This window comes from Ambystoma mexicanum, chromosome 12, assembly GCF_040938575.1.
Source record: "Ambystoma mexicanum isolate Mex_15411 chromosome 12, UKY_AmexF1_1, whole genome shotgun sequence".
Taxonomy (NCBI): Eukaryota; Metazoa; Chordata; class Amphibia; order Caudata; family Ambystomatidae; genus Ambystoma; species Ambystoma mexicanum.
The window spans coordinates 375128437-375149655 of NC_090936.1; the positions used below are offsets into that span (position 1 = coordinate 375128437).

The following is a 21219-nucleotide window of genomic DNA, read 5'->3' on the forward strand; positions in this document are numbered from 1 at the left end:
TCTCCCCTGGTCCGCTCCCTTGCCTTGTCGCGCTCTGAAACACTTGTGTACGAGCGCGATAGAAATAAAATATCAATATCTTTCGCGAAATATAGTGATCCGAGATGCATTAAAAATTGCATGGGAATGCTTTGAGGTAATTCCATTATAAATTGAGAATGTATTCTGCTATCTACTCTATTGATTATGAGTCTATTTTGGTTTTGTAAGTTAGATCTGCAGTTTAAACCATCAATTCACTCCTTTATATGAGGCTAGATTGAGGATGACATTCACTAGGAGATATGAACTTGGGCTTCAATTATCACAAAGATGTGCAGGTGACTAATATAGCCAATGTCCTCTCTGAAATGATTTTATCCAGAGAGTGACAGACTACACACAAGAAAGGTTGAACACTTGACTGGGTAGCTGACTGTAAATGTAACATGACCATCACCTGTTAGCCCACAAGTATGGACAGATCACGCTCTCATAGCCTTCTCCATAGACGCCAAAACTATCCAACCTCAAGACAATACAATAGCAACCCCCATGCTAACAAGGAATAAGAAAAATAGAACCACAACAGCCTATAACCACTAATCCTCCCCACTCTAAATTCGCTACCTGACGCACTAGATCCAACTTCACTAGTCAACAAACTCAATACAGCCATGGCCAATGCCTCATGCATTCAGTACTAAAGATATAGAACCATAAGCTTGACCAAAGTGCGGCCATTTTAAGGTGACTGAAATCGCCATTTTGTTTTCTCTAACGTTTTGCTTTTTGCTTTCTGTTAAACTGCTTCGCTGAAAGAATATTCTGCTTTGCTAGTGCACAATGCAAGGCCGAGGGGAAACATGTTGAAACATAACGTAGCAACCAGATAGAAATGCCCGGTCTCCTCCCACGCGCTATCCTTGAAAGAGAGCAGCGAGGCATCCTAATCAGCTCACAGGTGCCAGCAAGTCTCGAACACGGTAGTAATACTAGAAGCGAACATTAAATGGCATCAGTTATGCTCTTCTTTGCTGCCCCCCCTTCCCTGAGCCCTGTGGAGTCCTGGAGAGCGAGTCGACCCCCAGGATCCAAATAGAAACTAGGAGATAGGAAGGCCTGGAATGTGTCTCTTCCCCTGCACGCAGAGAGAACAGAAGCATTATGTTCTCTTCAACAAAGACTTATGTCTGCGGTCTTACAAAATTGCAATTGTTGCTAAAACGAATGTTTAAGGTGTCATACTCGTCACCGTTGTCAATAATCGTGCCCAATTCAAAGGAAAAGTACGAGGGGCGGTACTGGATGTGACACTACTGACTACAAGATGCTTGTTTTGTATATATGTAACTGATGTATGATTTTCGCTCTCTTGCGTCTCCCGAGGTCGGATGGACACACGTCGCGGGGCGTGAGACCAGTTGGCCAACTGAATTTACTTTGCTTTGCAATAAACCCTAGATTTTGGGAATAACAACCTCGTGTCTCTCAGTTCGTGTGTGGTGATTGTGCCTTGTTTCCTCACGCGAGGGTCCCCCAGGGGACCCTTGACACCCCAGACCTTAAATCACTAAGGAAAGTAAAACGTAAGTGTGAATCTTCCTGGAGATTAGTACCGTCGGAGGTAAACAAAGCAACCCTTATCAACTCCTCCTCAAAATACAAAACTGAAATACGGAGAGCAAAAAAAAATAATTTATGACAACAGAATAATGCAAGCAAAATCAGGAACCAAAGAGCTTTTCACAATACTAAAGGAATTGGGAGAACCCTATCCCGGTACCTGATAACTGTGTCAAAAATAAAACCTGGTGCTCTAACATTCAGAAGGCCCTTAGTGATAAAATTGCTACCCTCCAAGTCAAAATTGACAAAAATAAATTAAACGTACTTCTGACAACTACCCAAAGTGACAAACCGCGCATTACCACCAAACCTGAACCAATGATTTAACTTTATTAAAGTCTCCATACTGGAGGTTGAGAAAATAATATTATCACTTAAACCATCAAACTGTCGAGGTGATAACTGCCCAGCACAAATAATAAAAGATGCTGCAAGAGTTATCACCCTTGATCTCTAAACTAATCAATGCCTCATTCTCCTCGGGCATTATACCAAGCAATCTCGAGGAATCCTGCGTCCTCCCCCTCCTTAAGAATCGTTCACTGGACCCAACCATACCCACAAACTACAGGCCTATCACCATGGTGCCATTCCTACTAAAGATATTAGATGGAGTGGCCTACTTACAGATTCAAAAATTCCTGGACCAGCACCAACTCCTGGGCACCTGGCAATCAGATTTCAGGCCACAGCATGGAACCGAAACAGCGCTTATTGATCTTAAAGCCCTGGTCGAGCTCAGAGACCAGGGAAAAACTGCCTTGCTTCTCCTCCTGGATCTCTCAGCAGCGTTTTACTTGGTGGATCACAAAGTGCTTTGTGACCATTTAGATTCAGCAGCGCATTTCTCTTCCCACGCTATAGCTTGGATCAAATCATTCTTAAGTGAAAGAACCATGAGGGTCTTCTCCACCTCTGCAGCTGGAGACCCTGCTCCCATTACGTGTGGTGTACCCCAGGGATCATGCGTCTCCCCTATCATGTATAACATCTTTAGTAAGCCTCTGTTAGATGATCTGGACCTTCTAGGTGTCACCTACACTAACTATTCAGATGACACCCAGATTCTCATTCCACTTTCTGGGGATTACAAACCGGATTTGGCCTTGGTTAATAGGATATACCTAATCATCCAGGCATGGATGGCACGCCATGGTCTATGCCTGAATGACAAAATGGAGCTCATCATACAGGGGACCACATCTAACATGAAGAAACTTAGCCAAGACTACTCATCCTTTATCATAGATGGCCACACAATCAAAGTTGCTAAGGAGGTAATAACTTTAGGTTTTTACCTCGACTTTAGCCTTACCCTGGCTAAACAAGGGAGCGTTATGGCATCGGCAACTTCCTATACTTTCAAGTTGATCAGATTAGCAAAACAATACCTACCCATAACCAGCTGCACCACACTAGCAAGAGCGCTTGTGCTATCCAAACTGGATTACTGCAACGCTCGCTACTTGGGATCCAACAAATGCATTACTCAGAAAATCCAAATATTGCGAAACAATGCCCTTAGAGCAGCCTTAGGAATCTCTAATAGAGGACATATATCAACTATTAGAAAACAAGCCAACTGGCTCTCCACTGTTGACAAAATTAAGCTTAAAACTGTGTCCCTAACATTCAAATGCCTCAATAACTCAGCACCGAGCTACTTGACAGAGGTTCAAAAGAATAGTCCCATCCAGACCTACTAGAGCAGCCTACACGAACTGCCTATCAGCCCCCCTTTCAAAATGACTACAACTGGAGGGAATAGTTTCCCCGGTCAAAGCAGCTCAATTGTGGAACTCCCTCCCTTCCGAAGGACTGACCAATCTTACCCACACTTTAGATTAGATTGAACATTATCAAGTGGCTTAAAGGAAATGAGCTATAAGCTCTAGCTACCTCAGACATTTGACTAAGCAACCAAACTGACCTTTCTCTTTGACTGTATGTCTTTATGTATTGTATATCCTTACTTGTAAATGCATATGCACTACCTTTTGTATTTATTTTAACCTGTACTTATGTAACCATGTAACCTTGTAACTTGTAAGCTTAAAGTATTCTTGTTCTCGCGCCCTGATAACTTCATGTCTGGCGCGCGTTACAATGGAGAATTTATCCTGCTATCTGTTCTATCGATTATGAACTAACCTATTTTGGTTTTGGAAGTTAGATCTGGGGTTTAAACAATCAATTCACTCATTTATATGAGGCTAAATTGAGGATGGCGTCCACTCCCAAATGATGATGCATGTAATAATTTATCATAATAATTTGATATTTATATAGCGCTTTGATCCAAAGCTCTTAACTCTGCACATATCTACATACATTACCCAATTGCATCAGAGCGCTATATAAATATCACATTATTATATGCATCATCATTTGGGAGTGGACGCCATCCTCAATTTAGCCTCATATAAATGAGTGAATTGATTGTTTAAACCCCAGATCTAACTTCCAAAACCAAAATAGGTTAGTTCATAATCGATAGAACAGATAGCAGGATAAATTATCCATTTATAATGAAATTACCTCAAAGCATTCAATGCTATTTTTAATGCGTCTCAGGGATCACTATTTATCGCAAAAGATTGCCGTCTGTAAAGTGATACAGAGCAGGAAGTAGTTTTCATGATTCTAATTTGAAAAGGTAATGTACAATTCAATACTTGATAGCATTGCAGCTACAACTTACTGTTACCTGTTGTGTCGCAGTATTTAAAGAAAACAAGTGGATGTGGGTTGCATGTTAAAATACAATTCTCAGCATGAACATATCCTTTAAAACTACGCTAACTAGAACGCCCAATATCACTTGATGCACTGAGGTTTACCCGCCACCCGCAATTTTAAAACACGCCTCCATACGTCAACGCACCCTGACAATCTTCGATGGAAAGGTCGGGAAATAGCACGTGATTTGCAGTATTCGAACAACTAGACCATGCAGTGAACCCTTCTTAGTACATTTATTGACACCATCTTGTAGCTCTACGCCATTATTAATGTATGACACGTATGCCTTTAGGTAGCATACTTGGATCCAATCACAAATTCTCTCCAAGGACGAAAATACGTACATCAGTGTTAATAGTCCACATGAACAATACAAATCCGATTAATGCCCACACATTCCAATGGTTTTAAGAAGCATCAAGGAGGAATAAATCAATTTTAAACAATCATGAAATAACACTGTCCGCACATGTTTATAAAAAAAACCTGTTCCAGTGTGTAAAACACACCTTTTAGTCAAGATAAAATCAAAGTAATGCCTGCCAATTCAACCTCACTGTATGAGACTTAAGGATGTAAATCCAAAATTGGTGACGTTGATTCAATTTCAGTTCTATGGAGCCACCTCTAATGGCTGTCCTCGCTTTTTCAAGCACAAGCCATTTAACGTCATGATGGTTTTGTATATGTGATTGAAAATGAGCATCTAATGAAGCCCATTGAACATCCTTCTAGGATAAAAAATGTTTTTCTGTTATTCTCCTATGTATCGGTTGATTTTGTTTTCCGGACTTACCATTTATCTCACAGAATGATGTAAATTACATTTTGGGGTTTGCAATTAGTATGGTTACCAAGATGCCACACTCTAAATGTAAGGTTTAGTCCTGCAGTTTTCATCGAGAAACGGCATGCAGAATGATTGCCAAATGGGAAATGGCCTTTCACGGTTTCTACACCCAAATGGGTTATTCTTTTTATCTTCTGTTTGAAGCGAGTGAACAAACTATTGTCTTAAAATGACACCTTTTTGAAATGCTAACAATGGTTTGGGTAAATTGGAATCATATGCCTGCACAATATAGCGATTTCATAAAATAAGATTCTGTATTGATACTCTAAGGGCAAAACGTGTGTGCACACCACCCGGTTTGTTTCTCACAAGGTTTTGGCACTATGACGCTCTCCATCTCATAAAATCTTGCTTACTCCTACGTCCCGTCCACTTTACTCCATAATTCTGGGACACTTTTGATAAAAAGCATCAGAATTGAAAAATGTTTGTCCTTCTCTTTTTATGCGGGGCACAGCACGCGGCCGTAACACTGCACTCCTGAGCTCTGACCTGCTTGTTGCCCGTCAGTCCTTTTCTCCGTGCGGTAGGGGCTGATCGCACTTGCATCACCGGGAAGAATTTTTTTTTTGTGTTCCCGTTGTCCTCTTCTCCTGCTCCGGTTCTGTGGTCGCTTAGTCCTCCGTCTATGCCGGAGCATCTGGGATTTGTGTCCTGTTCATGCGAGCGCCGCTTCGATAGGGTGGATCCCCATTCTCTTTGGTGTTTGGGGCCGGACTACTGCTAGGATTCGTGCTTCTACTGGATTCCCTTTCTGTCCGGGAACTCCAACGTTGTCTTCTTCGGTGGGAGGACGTCTTTCAGTGTGTTTCTCCATCTTATCTTCAGCTTTTCATTGACGAAAAAAACGCCCGGTAAGTTCCTTACTTTTTAGGGCACCCCGTCTGGAGGACTCCTTCACGGGGTCTTCTCGGTCTGGGAGGGGCTCGAACGGCTCTACCACCAGGATTTCTCCTGAGTTGCATTGCAGCCCTAATAAGTGTACCAGAGTTTTCTCCGAGGATTCCCACGACGGACTTGCCAAGACCGGAACATGTTCCAAGGTTCACCTGTCGGGTGCTAAGCGACAGCCCAGTTCATCTGTGGCTTTGGACACCATGGTTCGCTCCGAGGTCTCAATTTCTAGAGCTTTCCATACAGACACAGAGGCACGCCCTAAGGCATCCTTTTCTGGAGCTTTCTTTGCCAAGCCACGGCTTGATGCCCCTCACAAGGGAGCTACACATACCGGGACAAAACCCGAGGTTCCTCTTTTTATAAGTTAAGGTCTGTACCGACAAAACCGAGAGACCTGTTGCTAAGGTCTTGTATGTAAGGGTGATTCCTCAGCTTTCCCGCGCTCATCGTGGAGATACCGGTTCTGTCGAGGGGGCAAAGAGGGCAGTCATGCACCGTAACTCCTGTTACCTGCTCTGCCGAGGTTCCTCCCGTGGAGGCTATTGTTGGGGCCACCTCCAAGATGTCAAGTAAACATCTGAGACCCCCCTGTACCGGCTGATGAGGTGATTGCCTCATCTACGCATGTGATGCAGTTCAATTCAGGCATTGACAAAATGGCAACCCAATCCTCATGGTCCACGGTGGCCATTTTGGATTCTTCCATTACACCTACGTTCTCGACAGTAGGTGCTGGGAAATCTTAATTTTGGGATTGAGCAGCCTTTTTCACCCTGGGTGGAATGTAAAAATCTGTTCCGCCCTTCTTATGACTGGTGTGCTCGGATGCCGCTGCCACATTGTCTTGCTTCCGCCTACTTCTCCTGCTGGTCTATGCGGACCCGATTGGTGGTGGACCTTTCTGGCAACCATCCTCATTGCATTAGTGGGGGTATGCCCCATATGGCCTGGTTTATAGTGAAAGGGTCGAATATTTTGTTTTGAAATGCGATAGTTTCGAAACGAAAGGACCGAGAAAAAAAATTGAATTCGCGTGTGTATATGTGTATATGTGTATATGTATGTATATATATAATATAATAATTTTTTTTGGGGGGGGGGGCTCCCCTTCCAAACGCCCATTTTTTGGGGGAAAACCAGTATTTTTCCTATACAAAAGCCAAAAAACATACATTTAATTTTTTTTTTTTTTTTTTTTTTTCAATCCTTTTGTTTCGAAACAATGTATTCGAAACTTTGACTGGACACCATATGGCCTACCCCAGCACCTAAACCTTCATCAGAGGATGCATTTTTTTCTGGAAATATCAGAGGCTCATGCTTTCTGACCCTATGAAAGAGTACTTTAAGGGTCTTTTCAAGGAAATACACCCTGAACCTCCGGCTCCACCTTCCACCCCCGCGGCTTGTGCGGCGGTACTTCCTCTTCCTATCGGTCCGCCTCCAGCGCTTCCTCCCCTACCCCCGCTGTCTACCATAGAGAAGACACCAGTAGAGTGGGATAGCACTTTAAAACCTGTGGCAGCCCAGCCGTCTTCTCCTGATTCGCTGGATGACCCTCAAGCAGATCAAGATGGCGATGAGCAGCCCCGCTTCCGGGTTCTGGATATGATGGCCCTCCTTGACATTCCAGTACCTGAGGCCCCCGCTATGCAGGAAGGGGTGCTTTCGGGAGCGTTCACCTTGTCACCGTAAGAGCGTACCGGCCTGTTCCTTCAGAAGGATGTTTTGGCTGCATATCAATAAGAGAATCGACACCTGTTACAGGTTTCACACCTCTGAGGAGATGGTCTTGGCGTCTTATCTGCTCCCTTCTCGACGGTGGTAACTGCGGCTACACTTCAATCCAAGCCGGCCTCTGCGACCTCTACAGCTGTGGCTCTGATTCTCTCCAAGGAAGACAAAATTCTCGGCTCCTTTAGCAAGAAAGTCTTTGACAACTCAGCGCTGCAACCAGCAAATACCGAGCTGATCCTGGCGTCTGCTAATTTGAAGCTGCGGAAGGAGTTAGCTGATTTCCAGGAGTGCATTCCTGCGATAGGCTAGACAACTTCAAGGCCGGGTTGTCGGACGCCAGGGTGTTGGCACAAGATCTCCTGGAAGCTGCGTCACACCATGTGGATCCCTCGGCTCGAGGCCTGATGGTGGGAATTGACACCTCCCGCCAAGCGTGGCTCCATGCGACAAAGTTTTCGAAGGAGGTGCAAGATAAGTTCTGGACCTTCCCTTCGATGGCGAGGAATTGTTCCATTCTTCTACGGATGACTAACTTTAAAAAGACTAAGACGAGCACCCAAACCGCCAAATCTTTTTGTCCTGGCGAAAGTCCCAGCTAAGGCTCCTTCTACACAGAGATCAGTGTCTCAGTATCGATCCTTCTCTTCAGAGGGTTTCAGGACCGCCAGGCGTGCATAGCTGAACATCAGGTTGGCGGCACCCTTCAAAAACATGGTCGGTTTTTCTCTCGCCCATCAGCCTCCTCTCCAGGAGCAGGTAGTCTCCCTGCCGACAAATCTGCAAAATTATATTTTTTGTCGGTTGCACGACACTCCGGTGGGAGGACAAATCTTATCTCATCTGGAGGCGTGGCAGACCATCACCGAAGACCGGTGGGTTTTGTACATCGCTCGGTGGGTTTTGTCCATCGCTTGAGCAGGTTTTTGCTTGCCCCTACCCCACCCTTGAACCCTCCCTTCCAACAGATAGACACACTCCCTCAGAGCCGAGGTTCAGAAGCTTCTAGATCTCAGGGCAGTGGAACCTGTTCCCCTCGGGGGGAGCAAGGGGAGGGCTTCTACTCTCGACTGTTCAGTGCCGAAACCCAACCAAGCTGGTCTGCGCACCATCCTCGACCTTTCCCAGTTTGAACTTTCTCTTCTCTAAGAGAAATTAAAGATGACACTCTTCCAAATATAGTCCTCTCTTGGGAAGGGCGACTGGCTCAGTGTGGTGGACCTTCAGGACGTGTATATGCACATCCTTGTATGGAGACCGTATCAAAAGTATCTGCGGTTCTCTCTGGGAGGGGAGCACTTCCAGTTCCATGTGCTCCCATTTGGTCTCAGCTCTGCGCCATGCGTCTTTACGAAGAGGTCGGTCATCGCAGCGTTCCTTCCGCTACAGGGTGTTCATGTATATCTGTACTTGGATGATTGGCTCATGCGCAGCCCTTGCCCTCTGACGGCTTTGAGCAATCTCCAGTCTCTCCTCCAGCTCCTGTTCCATCTTGGGCTGTCAGTGAATTGGCGGAAATCTTCCATGACTGTCTTCCAAGACCTGATCTTCCTGGGTTCATCCAGTCAGAGCACACGATGGCTTGGTGGTTCTAGAGACTTCTGGGCCGCATGGCCTTGTGCGTGCTTGCTCTTCCTCTTGCGCGTCTCAATGAGGCATACGCATCTAGTTCTTCAGAGCTCTTGATGTCAGGCTTCGGAATCGGATTCCAAGATGATTACAGTTCCATCCTGCATGATGGTGGACCTTCTATGGTGGTCCTCGACCAACAGTCTTACAGTGGGGCCTCCTTTCAGGAGCCCTGCCCACAAGTGACGATTACCACAGACTCCTCCCTTCTGGCGTGGGGAGCAACTGTGGATCATCTCCAGGTCTTCGATCTATGGACGCCGCAGTACAGACAGTTTCATATAAATGATTTGGAACTCCTGGCTGTTTTTCTGGTACTGAAAGCTTTCCAAACATCCATCATGAACAGGTGGTCTGCGTCCGCACGGACAATTCGGTGTCGATGTTATATCAACAAGCAAGGTGGTACCAAGTCACCACCTCTTGTGGACCTTGCCATTCAGGTTTGGGAATGGGCCCTCAAGCACAGCATTTGGCTACTGGCGGTACACATTCCTGGGCAACTCAGTGTGGCTGCAGACTCACTCAGCCGACAGACAGCGGCCAGTTACGAGTGGTAACTGAACATGGAAGTCCTCTCCAACGTCCTTTGCCAATGGGGCACTGCAGAAGTGGACCTTTTTGTGACTGCCACAGACAGGAAACTTTCTCTTTATGCATCTAGGAAGGGTCTCGGGGCCTCCTCTCTGGGGGATGCTTTTGAGATTCCGTGGCACAACATGAAGGTATATGCCTTACCGCCTCTGATTCATCGGTCACTCTGCAAGCTCCGGAATGCATTGAATTGCACTCTCCTGTTCATTGCTCCTTGGTGGCCAGCCAGATTCTGGTTTTCGGGACTTCAGCATCTGTCGTTTTTTTTTTTTCTTCCTCTGATCAGACTTCTGTTGATTCCCAACCTGCTTCACCAGTGCGATGAGCAGATGTGTCACCTCTCCCCACAATCATTCAGCTTGGCGTCCTGGTGCCTGAATTCAAATCCCTAGCACAGTTTAACCTATCTGAGGACAATATGCACATTATTCAAGTGGCCAGGAAGCCTTCTATGAGGTCTCAGTATAAGAGCAAGTGGCTCCGGTTTTGTCACTGGTGTTTAGCTAAGCAACTAGACTCCAGACTTCGGCAAGGCAAGTAAGCGAGCTTCAAGCCCTGTCCGTGGAACACCCGTTCCTTACCTTCAATAAGGATAAGGTTGTCCTCCACACTCATCCTTCTTTCCATCCTAAAGTAGTGACTGATTTTCATTTGAATCAATCGATCCCTTTACCTGTCTTTTTTCCAAAACCGGCCTCAGACGCCAAGAGTATTACACAATTTATGTCAGACAATCTCTGAAGTTCTATCCAGACAGACCTGAACTCAGGGGCTCCTCTCAACTTTGTTACGTTTGGAGACCTGAAAGGGAAACATGCTTCAAAAGCTACTATCTCCTGATGGATTGCCACCTGTATTTCAGAAGCGTTATAACATTCAGGGACTTCAACCTCCGAAGGGCATTCATGCCCATCTTGTCCGTGGCAAAGCGGCTGCTGTTGCCTTAAAAAAAAAAAATGTTCCCTGGGAAACCATTGCCAAGGCAGCTATGTGGGCTTCCCCATCAGCTTTTTGTAAGCATTACTGCTTGGACCTGAGCTCCAGGGCCGATGACCAATTCGGCCAGGTTGTTCATAAGAATCATTTTCAGTAAGGAAGTTCCATCCACCCATATTACCTGTGAGGAGTGCTTTGGAATCTCCCACAACTATGTAGGAAAGGGGATGGGAAATAGGAGAATAACAGTTGCTCACCATAGCGACTACTTTACTCCTAGTCCCCTCTCCCCCATACGCCCGCCTGCCGTCCCCTCTAAGTATCCTCTATTATTGCTTAAATGGTCACAGACCTGGCGATAGAAAAGGACTGAAGGGCGATGCACGGGGCAGAGCTCAGGAGGGCGGGGTTACGGCCGCATGCGGTACCCACGTAAAAAGAGGACAACATTTGTTCAATTTTTATGCTTTTTTTTTTAATCAAGTGTTCCGGTCCCGTCCCGAAGGACGTAATGTCCCACAAGTATGGAAGAAAGGGGACTATGGACTAGGAGTAAGGTATTCACTACGGTGAGTAACTTTATTTTTCAGAGAAGGTTGAACAAAAAGGTTTTTATTTAAGTGATTCGTTTGTTCAAAAAATGGCCCTTAATGATGACACGTGTTTCGGCGACCTTGCGCCTTTCTAGCAAATACGATTTTATATTTTGAAATCTATTTCATTTGTCTACCAATTAATAATTGAACGTATTCCATTGCACATATGATTCCACAAAGTAATAAACACATATGGGTTATATTCACCCACAAGACCACAATACATTGTAAGTAAAAATGTCAATCACAAAGACCAAGTACAAAACATATAATTAGTTGTAATTTGAAACCTCATGCATTCACCAATGCGTAAACCATACACATTACGCAGGTTGAATCACAATGTTCAAATGGTTCAGTAAAGTAAAAAATTATGAAAAAAATGGCCCAAACACAGAGATGAGGGGTGGGGAGAGGGATGGATGTTTGGGGATAAAATTTGAGAAAACAAAGCATCAAATGCAGAGAGAGACATAAGAAGGGAAGAAATAAAAGGTTTCATGAGAATAGGTAATTAGTTGTTTCTCAGTTCATACATTGTTCATGAAAATGTGAGGCTTCATCTTACCCAAAATCTGTATTCGGTTTTATTTCATGGGTTAAATCCCTCCTATTAGGTTAGGACATATTGTCAACATATTCTCTCTGTATACCTGGTAACCATTTTGCCTACTTGTTCTATGCACCGATAGATCAAATTCATTGTTTAAACGGGTTCTATTCTTTCGAAAATAAAGTGTACTTGTTTAATGTGTATGCCGCCTTGCAAACTGTGTATATTGTAAAAAGCTGCACCGTTGCCAGTAAACTTTTCACTAAGTAAAACTTCCTTTTTAGTGCCCGTATTCGTTTAAAGTGAGTCGCAATGTTGATTGATACAGACAATGTGATCTTTGAAATTGCTTATACAGTGGGGCCTCACGGCATTGTAGCTTACCTACTATTAGTCAAATTCCGGTCGGCTTCGCTTGTGTAAATGTTCGCGATCGGGCATCTAATTTAATTATGAAAGTGTGTTGTGCCTTGTGTTGCTATGGAGACGTCTAACAGTCCTACCTTGATGGTTACTACGGCCGCCATGTTTTGGGCTGATGTACTGGTTGTTTAATACCAAGCCCGTCATTTTGAGACGCATTGTTTGCCATTGGCCTAAGTGTCTCTTGTGGTTTGTAGTGTTTGTGTTTGCAATTAGGGAGAGATACAAATTAGAATAAGAAGAAAATATATTTGTGCCGAATTTGATTTGTGTTTTAACTTGCGTATCTCTTGTCAATGGTAAAAATGGCGTACCGCTGCAAAATCGATCTTATGCCTTAATTTAATAAAATTGTCAATTCAATTGGCAATGCATGCATACCACGCGTTACATTTTTTAAGATCAATCGGTTCTAGGAAAAATGTAAAACGCATGAGTGCGTTAGCGTACATAGCGCATTTGAGTTTCAAATAGTGTGATTAACTCGACACTGTGCCGCTGAGTTAGCAAAATTTACCACAATTGTAGTGTGCAATTTTTTTTAAATGAATTTGTTGACCGTGTCACTGGTGTTTTTCTTGTTATAAATCACTGATATTCATTAATCTCATAGGCCAATAAATCCAAAGGATCATATAATAGTGACTGAAGTTAGTCTGAAACACTAGGTTGGTACTTATACGTGGAGTGACCATTTCCTAACAGCTGAAATTATTATAAAAACAGACATCTCGTTATCAGAGTTCCGCCCCCTTGCCACTGATTGAAATTTGCTGATTAATTGCTTCCTCTTGTCTTAGCCTTAGTTCCTGGTTACCGAAAAAGTGAAACTTAGTGGAGGGACTTTTTTCCTCCGTTTTATCTTCCATATCCATGCGACACCACTGTTGAACGTCAAATGAATGTAAGGTGCTGAGGCTCTCATGTTGGTCTCCCAAAAACAGTTCTTCATACCCCTTCAGTTTTTCAGATAGTTTCAACAAACGTCTCAGGTTTTCTTTCTTGGCTATGACCCTGAATGTAAAAATAACAGTGTTGTACAGTTTCTCCTGGCTCTCAGAAATGTATTTAAGGGGATGCTTTTTTCGTAAGCTGACAGGTTGGTTGTCAAAATGTGAAATCTTATTTCTGTCCATAGATTTACGCTATAGCCTCCCCTCTAATCTACCTTGTGATTCTTTAATGAACAAATGCAGGAATTATGTATCTTTATGATTATATGTAGGTGTAAACTTTAGATTCACATCTACTATATTTAGCCAAGGCAAAAAAAATGTAAATGTGTAAAATCATTCCTACAAATAATTAAGATATCATCTGTATTTGCTAAGACCATCAAAGAGCAATAAAGTACATTATAAAATCAATGGTATAAAACAGTTAAAACAATAAAATGTAATTTCCTATGCATCCCTTAAAACATCTGGTTAATAGAAATGTTCAAATCTGGTTTATTGAAAAACAATCATCAATTTTTAAAGGCCATGCCCAATAAATACATGTTGCAACAAAGTAAACTATGCATACATCTGTAGTACTCTTATAATAAGGTAGTGCATCATCAATTGCCAGAATTGATATCAATATGACAACACAATTTAATTGATGCCAAAAAGATGTTTTCATTTTGCCATAAGTGGCCAGATTCAAAATTATCCACAAGCAGATTGGTCAAACTTGGTGCAAACTCGGCCCCTTTCGATTTAGGTATACTAATTCTCTTCTATGGCTAAAATATGTGCATTAAAAATAGTATAGTCCAACAATCTACAGTTACCAATATTAACAATGAAGTTGAACAGAGACCCATCTCCTCCATTTCTAAAATGTTAAAGCAACCTACAATCAATTAGCCATTGTGACACAATTTAAAATATACTCTTGCGCTCTTGGGATTGGCAAACCAGGTGACAGGAAAGGTTATGCATGCCAACCCCTGGAAAAAAACATCAATTGTAAAGGGGTTGAAAAAAAAACGGTCAAAAGCCCATGGCACTAACGTTTATTGTGCACTAAAAGCATTTTCAGAATTAAGAATGGAAGCATCTCAATATACGACCAATGTAAAAAAGTGCATGTGTGCTTATGGAAGCTATGCAGTTCTAAAATTATGACCTACTCAAATTTGGAGTTGTGTGCGAGTTAAAATAAAGAAGGCAAACTGCCTAGAGTGGTTACAAGGAAATTAGTTATCTCAAAGCAACCACGTCGAAATGGAAGGGATGTGGAGGGCGGGGAGTTAGTTAGTAAACAGATGGGGCCAGTTTGCCCAGTGGGCCCAGGAAAGCAATGGGGGGGTGACTGGAGTGTTGGGGGGGGGGGGGGGTTGGAGAAGCTGGGCTGCGTCTGCCAGGTACGACCTGGTGAAGCCTTAGCCAGCTGGGTATCCACAATCCTATTATGGTAAGATGCAGGGGTGGGGAGGATGTTAGGGTGGTGGATTTCTTGCGGCTGGGCTGCGTCTATCCGATACGCCTGGGCAAGAAGGGCAGTGGAGCTTGTGGCGGGACTGTCGGCGCATCGCTCCTGTGATGATGGAGCACTGCGCTGAGCGCCCTGCCAGTGACTGGGTGAGTCATGTGGCTTCCCCTCATAGGCTATTTTTCTGGCCTTTCTATTGGTTTTCCTAACCATACAGGCTCCTATGGCCTGGAAATTGGCCAATGGAGGAGTGCCAATGGGTTATACTGTATTAAATGTGTTCTAGCTTCAAACCTATGCCCACAAAGTATTGGGGGCAGAGGGAGAGGGGAGATTGTGGATAGATGGAGAGGCTCTGTGCAGTCGCTGTGATCGAGATGAGAAACCTCCAGCACAATCATGTCTTGAACTTTGCATTTCAAAGACTACGTGCCTAAGTCGTGGTGTTAACTTGACTACATAACTGCACATCTTACGGTGTATTGACAATGTGATTGGTTTCTAACACCATGCCAGCAAGGCCCGGTACTGTATGAATTTTAGTTCTGTTTTGCACAAAGCATTCTTTTTTGATGCTGATGCGGTAGTCGCTCTTTAGGATGGCTACAGTATAGCAGGTTTGTGACCAGAAAGAGTTGATACCAATCAACGTCAGACCTCTGGGGATGAATGAAAATAGGGATGCCCACGACGCTAAGATGGATGTTCCATTACCATCCATAATGCATGTTTTCCCATGGCGCTAAGCCGTGTGGTAAATACTGCATGACAACTACTTCTGACAATCTTGCTCCTCATTACCAGCTACCTAGGGATACTGCCGTCTGGTGAGACGTGATCTCGTTTAATAATCTGCTTAAGAAAGACCCGAACGGTGAGGCTTTATCCTCCCTTTCTGCTGCACCAGCTACTGATTTAATACCCACCTCACTTTCTCTGAGCCGAACCTTTGTATTTGAACATTTTCATTTTGCTTTCACTACTTTTTACAGTGTTTTATGCTCCCTGCGCTGCCACTGTTTAAGATGCCATACTGCAATTGGCTGTTTCCTCCAGTACTGGCATGCATTTGAATATTATTTTTTTTATCAAAGTGTAGAAGTAAAAAAATGGCGCAGAGCATGACGAGGCATGTAAGCAGGTGATTGGTAGGTGGACATTGCTGTATATGTAAAGTCTAGGGCTCGATGTGCCTGGGCTATCCTTGGTATATTGTGGGCATGGTTGACCAGTGTTCTCCCAGTGGATGGGCCGTGCATTTTTAAAAGGTCTAACTAAAAAGTCTACCCAAGGCCGAGGACAAATGTCGTAAGTATACGTTGTTAAGACGGATTTCTGAACTCTGTCCTGGTGGCGCAGAAGTTCAGAAGGCCAACCTAATTACTTGGAACAGGGTAACCTCTGGACAAGCCAGACCAATCAAGGTAGCGATCGCGGCGGTCAAGACTAGGTCTCAAGAGGGGTGAGGGTGACTGAAAGCCCGCAATGAGCACACAAAGCAAGAGCGCTTACAAACTACTCCAAACAGTTGTTATATCAAAAATAGATACACATTTATTTTAAGGCCTTTAAAATAATGACCGCAGCGAGAAAATCACAATATCACAATATTAAACCAACACACACCATATCAACACAATATATATACAAATACACAGTCGCAAGCGTTTAAAGCACGAAATATGTAGTCCACCTGAAAGGAAAAGAAAACAGGCAGTGCGATAACGCTTTAGACTCAGTTCGCCTTTAGAGGCACCTAACTAGATGGAAGTCCGAGCCCTGCGAAGAGTGGAGCCTTGTGCTCAAAGTACCTGCCACGCCGGTGCCAACGGGCAAAAGGGGAAGCTCTTCGGAGGAAGTCAGGCAGTTCGGGTTAGTGCACAGCAGAAGGAGAACAGGTTCCGCAACTCAAGCGCAGCCTCCACAGCGAGCAGAAGCAGAGCGTGAGTACGGCAAAAGGGTGCTGTTTTTACACAGCAGGGAAAAGCAATGGGATACTGCAGGAGGGCGACCAGATCCTAGCTAAACTACTCACCGGTCCCCGAAGCAAGCAGACCCAGGCTTCTCCACGTTAGTTTCAGCAGCTGGCAGGTTCAGAAGAGCAGGGAATGCCTCGTAGTCGTGTAGAGCAAAAAGACGTCCCAATCGACGAAACCAGCACAGCTTTGTTGCTGCAGCAGGACAACGGAGCGGCCGTGTGTATTCAAGCCAAATGAACACTCCTCCCTTCAGACTTGGGAACGCCAAGTGTACGAAGCGTGGGAGAGTGACAAGGACTCGAAATACAACACAACCTGGCGGCAGTTACAGAGCAGGACTCCCTTGTAAGCTGGTCAGTCAACTGGATGGCCCAGAGACACTTCCGAAGGCTTACTTGGCAGGAGATGATGAAGTCGCCGGGAATAGCTGTTCCTGCTATTCCAAAGGTCGAAGCACCAGTACAGGCCTTCTGGTTCGATCCAAGGAGGAAAGGGTTTCACAGGACGACAGCAGTGCAAAGGAGGATTCCTTCAGCGGGTCACCAGCGATTCCTCGGTCCAGCCTCTGGGTTGCAGGATACTTGTCTCCTGTATTCCTTCGTTCGTGAGAACTCAGGAGATCGACATGGTAGTGGTGTTTCCAGCTCCCTCTTATCCACGGTTCCCTTCGCGCCAAAACGGAGGGGAGCCAATGGGAGATCCGCTCATCAACACACATACCATACGCGGACCAATCACGGACCACGGTGGTCCCAGGCATTCACACTACCCTAGACTCTCTGGCACCCAGGATGTGTATTGGGACCAGACATCCCAGCCCACACCCTGGAGGCACACAAACGACATGTAGAAGCCCGCGAAAGCAACCACGTTTCGCGGGAAAGTACATGCCCAAATAAGGAAGGCCCCGGGTCTCTCGACCTGGGGAAGGTGAAGGGAGCAAGACGGTCAGTGGACAAGACAAAGGAGCCTCGTGGTCTGGCCATTTTGGGAGCCAGGCCACCATTTTGGGTTCAGTGCGAAAAACGTGCTCAGAACGCCAAAAGGAGCTCAAAATAAACAAAACGATCGCTGCCACCATTCGAGTCCCTGAATGACTTGCACCGATCAAATACCATCCTAAAAGAGTATCTAGGGCCTGTAGAAGGCTAGAGACCCAAGAGACCTGTAACTTAGCTTACAGTGCCCTCTTGTGTCATGTTGCACTAAAGCCGCAACATGATAGAAGAAACTACGGGAAACAGCGTTCCCCGGTACTGACTGTCTTAAGGGCATGTCAGTTTCCCCGTAAGAAAGGAGCGAAAGCCCAGAGAAGTGCGGCAGAAGGCTGTACTTCTCTGGCAAAGTCAAGAACAAGGTTAAAAACAATAGCAAAAAGTTTAGGGGTTGCCACATGGAAGGAAAATTACCTACAATTACGAAATCTTTCCTAACATACGTGTTTGAGGGTAAAAACTAAAGAGAGACCGTTGTAAAACATAAACGAAGTAGGATGATGTAATGTAAGGAAGTCTCCCTCCAATCTAAAATCAAAAACTCCACATAATGAAAGACAAAAACATGTGCTCTGGCCGTGCTGGTAACTCGGTATACATGGAACTTAATAACATTACATTTTTCTTGTTAAAGCATTTAATTAAGACCCCCCCCCTATGAGTAAAGCATATAAATTGATTTCAGTAATTTACATGGGAAGAATGCTAGGAGATGCATTTTGGCCATGTTTGGCGGTAGATAAATCAAGTTTTGAAGGGGAATATATAGTGATATTTTTGCAGTAGATCTTCATTGTAGAGCTGGATGCATACCATTTTCCATTGTTTTCAGTGTGTTTGAAACTGAATTGTTACGTTCTTTGCAGGGTGTCGTTTTAACATGCACATTTTCCGTTTTTATGAATCAATGGGTTCCGTCAATATTTTAATGCAAAAGCATTCAAGGATATATGACACTTTTTGACTAATAAAGAAAAGGAGAAGATTGGTACATGATTATACCATGGGAAATTAAGAAATTCTATCTCTGGGAAAAGAAAATCCCTCCCTCCTTTGTTGGTGGATCCATTTAAAATGAAGTAAATAAAGGAAACATGTGATTGCATATGAGCATTAGCAGAGTCAACCACCACATTTCAGACCTCTGCATTCAAATCGACTTGAAAGATCTATACTGGGTGCATTATCCCTCTGGACTGGTAGGCCAAACCAGCCCGAAGCCTCGCTTTGTATCCATCGCTGTACCATGGTCAGAGTTGTCGTCAAGTCTGCATTTTGCCTGCACCTGGTTTGAACTGGACTGAAGCTTGGCACTTGCCTCCATATGCCTCGTCGATGGAAACTATTCAATAAGGCCCTTTGTGTTGAGAGATGGAAGCAAGAGGTTGGCGAGATCCCAGTAGATCATGGAGGATGGCAGGAAAGCTTCTTGCGACAAGTCCTACATTTATCAAATGAATATTAAAAGAGCATGTAAACCGCTTAAAGCAACTTGAATGAATTATACTTAAGTTCAGGGACGGCATTTGAGTAAGGGAGGGACTACATGCCTCCCGTGATAATTTAGCCAAAAACCTACAAAATGTCCAAAAAATGTGCCATTTGCAAAGTACCGAAGGTAAAAGGTCACTCAGACTAACATTGTCTACATTTTCCTAGCATGGCATCTGTTTTAAAGATGGAAGATAGCGTTTGAGTAGGCAAGCATCGCCAGTCCGGGCGCAGTACCATGCACAGTACCTGTAGACCATTCCTGACTACTACTAATTGCACTATCCTGGCTAGAACACTCATATCCAAGATAGACTATTGTAGCGCCCTTTACCGTGGGACTAGCCAATTTAACCTTAACAAACTCCAAGTCATTCAGAATAATGCCATCAGAGCAGCTTTAAATATACCTAGAAACCACCACATCTCCAACTATAGACATAACCTTCTCTGGCTTCCTGTCAAGCACAGAATCTCTCTAAAAACACTCGCCTTGACTCACAAGTGCTTGTCCAACCAGGCTCCAATGTATCTAGCCAACCGTCTCACACTTCCTCTCGACCTACGAGAGTGGCCCAAGCTCATAGCCTATCCCTGCCTAGATTTAAACTTCAAAAAGCAGGCGGCACCAGTTTCCCTGTCCTGGTTTCTAAGCTTTGGAATACCCTCCCGAATGCCATTAGAGTTGAACCTTCCTTCCACTCCTTTAAGAGCAAAACTAAAGGGTGGCTCTTAGCACAAAACGTATAAAATATCTGACGATATACTACTGATACAGTCAATCTGCCACTAAAATCTCTTATCCTAATGTATAGCTCCTGTGCATATTATCTTTTGTACTACTCTGCTCATATATTTGTACTTAAACAACTCCTGTATATCCTTTTTCCTGTATGCTTTGTATATTATTATTTTGTATATATTATTGTCGTACAGTAGCTCTGCCCACTTGTTGTCTGTAAGTTGGTAGAGCCACCTTTATTGCTTCTTGTATGTAATCGTAACTTTGCCTCCTAAGATATGCACCCAGATTCCTGGCGCGCTATATACATAAACAAAATACAAATACACAGATATGCAATATCAATCCTCCAGCAGTTATGTGGCTCCAGCCCTTGAAATGTATCAGTTCAGAGTAGCACAAGATAGATGGGAGATTTGTGCAGTATAGGTGGGTGCGATTCTGAAACGTCTAGAAGGGTTCCTCCAATGTCTGCAGTGCTGTTATATTCTCATAGCCCCAGAGCCACATAGGGCAACGGTATCCACTTGTGCACACAGCAAGCTCTGGTAGTGTCTGATATTACTTTGGCTAGGTCTAGTCCAGCAAACCTGCTACCCCATACAGAACCCTTTTAGGAAATGTATAACTTTCCATGAATGGTCTGGGAATAATTTGGCTTGTGGAAATAAAACTAGAACTAATGGGGAAAAAGTGAAAGCCATTGGTTTGACACCCCATCCAAAATAAATATACAAGATAAATTGGCTAAACTTGCTTTGGGGAAACGGTTAGGAGGGGGAGCTGCTTGAGCTACTTAGGCCTAATGATCATGCACATGCTTTATGGGCCAATCCGTCTTCGATACAAGCCTATTGCATTAGTCTACGTTTCTATTGTAGAGTGCACTTACTGTCTGCCTGAGGTTTAATCTTCTCTTTCTAGAAAATGAGACCGATGGGAAGGGTAGGGATACATCATTGTTTTTGTCTGTTTTGTGCCAATTCATATTTTGGTATTTTGTCCAGCATATAGGAATCCTTGATC

The 21219-nt window shown here is 44.1% G+C and overlaps 1 protein-coding gene across 2 annotated transcripts in view; it reads left to right on the forward strand.

Annotated features, from left to right (window-relative positions):
- Positions 1-21219, forward strand: part of TULP3 (TUB like protein 3) — a 1058170-nt gene that overhangs the window by 216619 nt on the left and 820332 nt on the right. The gene's annotated exons all lie outside the window — the stretch shown is intronic.